This window comes from Theobroma cacao, chromosome 3 (genome assembly GCF_000208745.1).
Source record: "Theobroma cacao cultivar B97-61/B2 chromosome 3, Criollo_cocoa_genome_V2, whole genome shotgun sequence".
Classification (NCBI taxonomy): Eukaryota; Viridiplantae; Streptophyta; class Magnoliopsida; order Malvales; family Malvaceae; genus Theobroma; species Theobroma cacao.
In genome coordinates this window covers 21,028,942-21,031,939 of record NC_030852.1, presented here as the reverse complement: position 1 = coordinate 21,031,939, position 2,998 = coordinate 21,028,942, and the positions used below count along the sequence as shown (strand labels likewise).

The following is a 2,998-nucleotide window of genomic DNA, read 5'->3' as shown; positions in this document are numbered from 1 at the left end:
ACCGAAACCTCGCAAGGCTATTGCATCAATTTTCCACTTCCCCTGTGAGCAATAGTTACTAAATATCGAGTTTTAAGAGAATATAAACTATTTTAGATCGAAAACAATCAAAATAAAATTTTGACCACATAGGGGTATTTTGGTTATTTTTACTTGAAAATTTCGAAACCTGATAAAAATACAACGTATGGTAGAAAGATATCCATTTCCGATTAAAAATAAAATTTTGTAATATAAATCATCCATTTAGAGTGAAAAGTTGGCTAATTAGACTAAATAAAAATATTCGATAATATATTCCATTTTCTTATAAAATAATTTTTATAGAACTATGCATAAATAATTTTTGTAGCGTGAGAACAAAATAAATTCATACACATAGTGATACAGTAAACCAGGTATTCAAAATTATCCTACAGTGGCATATAGGCCCCGAGATAACCAAAAGTGTGCAAGAAGGTAGACCTATGATTTTCAAGGAAGTAAGTCCAAAAGAAATCCTTGATGAAATCGACTGCCTATAGACTATCCTGAATCTGAAATGGTTAAATAGAAAGGGTGAGTTTTCATAAACTCAGTGAGTAAACAAAGTCCGTCATCAACTTCTAAAGCCAAGTAAATGGAGACAGTTAACTTTTCATCATACCATAATCCACAACATTTTGTACTTGTTTCAAATCATATATATATATATATATATAAAACAACACATTTCATTATAATACACATCTCGACTTATAATTTTCTCAAAAACTTGGCTCGTGTAAAAAATCATACTCGGTAATACCTTGGTCGAGGCGTTCAACCGGGTCCGCCAAGGTTATTAAGTTAACAACTACTCATAAAAACATAATTTAGCCATCCCTTGGCATTGGCAGAGTTCATCCTCAAGTGGTGGTTCAACGTGAAGTGAACTCCGTCGTACCTTAGGAGATATTCTCCGTGTCTCTCATACTAAGGTAAATATAACGGGGTTTACCGTGTCCCTCTAATAGGCTGATCCACGAAAACCCGCCTACTGCAGTGGCTAATTAAATAACCGACCAATCAATAAAATTTTGACAGCATAACGTGGCTAACATAATACTACCTAGCCTGTCAAAGGAAAACAACAGTTTATATATTTCACAACTCAAAAACCCAGCCACATATGTCATCACGTATCAGTTCATAAATCATCAATTCCAAACATTGGTACGTAAACTTAAATATATAGGCGACATCAAAGGTTGGTCTCCACATACTCTCATGCTCAAAAACATTATTGAATTATAAAATAATTCATAAACCTTATTCCTTAAATCGATTACTAGTCATAGAACATAAAATTCATTTAGGTTCAATATTCTTAAAATCATAAAATCGATTGTAAAAATACTTTAGATAGATAAGATGAACAGTGGTTACTCACTTTGACGGGAATTTACAACACTCCTAGTCTCGATCCTCGGGTGCAATACCTTTGCCCTTATCCGAGGGCTCACCACCTATACATAATGTGCAACAGGAAATTTAATATACTTATGCTAAATCGTCACAAAACTATTCTATGTTCTATATGAATGCATGCAATGAAATGGGAGGTGTTCGGCCTATCGCGCACTATACACTATTTAATCGGTCTAAACATCCAATTCGATTCCAATTAATTTATTGCACTTTCAGTACTCCCCAAAATTCCACACACTTCAATAAAAATCTATTCTAAGTGCAATTACCAAAATATCCCTCATTATGGTGCAAATTGCTAACTAACGCGAGTAAAATTTTTCGGTACCCGTTTTCGATTTTCGGTATTCCTAAGCACCAAATACATCTAAATGGCATGAAAAACAACCAAATTCATCATCAATCCTCACCCATAAAATTCAGCCAAGATAGGTTCTATAATGGGCATGTGGATTTCTTGCTTAATTTTCATACTAAATGTTACTAAACACCTAAAAACACTAAATTACTTTGAAATTCAACTAAATTCATCACCAACTTTCTCTCTCTAAATCTGGCCAGCATATTGCCCCTCATGAAAACTTTAATTTAATTCATGGAAAATGGAAAAGAATGCATGGGCAAGATGAATTTCAAGCTTAATATTAAAAATCTTACCTTTAGTCACCAATTTCTTGAAAATTCAACAAATTTTCCTTAGTTTTTCCTCCCTAGGGTTTTTCTTTTCTTTTCTTCTCTTTTCTGCAGGTGCTGGTTGGCCTTGAAATGCTGAGTGGAAGAGTGTGGGCTGGTTTTTAAATGGCAATATAAAAATATTAAATTTTTGACACATGTCACCTTTTTATTGGTCCACTTGTTTTAACTTAATTTTTAAGCCTTTTCTCACCACCACAAATGCTCTAATATTTATCCATAGCATAAAATAATAATAGGTAGAATTCTGGAGCTTGACAAATGTCATGGTGGTGTAAAATTACAATTTTGCCACTAGGGTGGTAAAATTACCATTTTACCCCTATGCTCTTAAAAATACCGGAATCAAAATTTTTTTTCACTTCTTAACCTCAAATCATACTCCAATACTCAAATCATACTCTAATAAGTCAAATGGGGTCAAAAAATTTTTTCTAAAAATTCTCATTTTGTCCCCAAGTGGTAAATGACCATTTTGCCCCTACATAGTGAAAATTTCGGTTTGACTCCAAATTGATCCTCGAACTCCAAATCACCATATTAAACCATTCTAGTACTTTAATATCCTTAATTTCATCTCAAATTCTCTATTTGATCTAGTTCGAGGCTTAAATCAACTTTGTTGTACCTCTAGGTACAATACCTACTTTTGTAAATTTTTCGAGACTCTTCTAGCATGCAATCATGCTATCATCACATGTATGTCATGACAAGTATTTTATAAGGCCGGGCTTTACAATGATGGTTATTAGAAACGTTAGCTCAAAGAGTGAATATCCAAGTGGGGGTGAATTGGATATTAAAAATTTTGGAAAATGAAAATCAACTAAGTATAGTCGACTATAGTAAAGTTATA

The 2,998-nt window shown here is 33.1% G+C and overlaps 1 long non-coding RNA gene across 1 annotated transcript; it reads right to left on the bottom strand.

The window, feature by feature from the left end:
- LOC108661290 lies at window positions 993–2,148 on the bottom strand. The gene is made up of 3 exons (XR_001927046.1): window positions 2,107–2,148; window positions 1,412–1,487; window positions 993–1,095 (listed from the first exon to the last, which is right to left on the bottom strand). It is a non-coding gene; the product is annotated as an uncharacterized LOC108661290 (long non-coding RNA).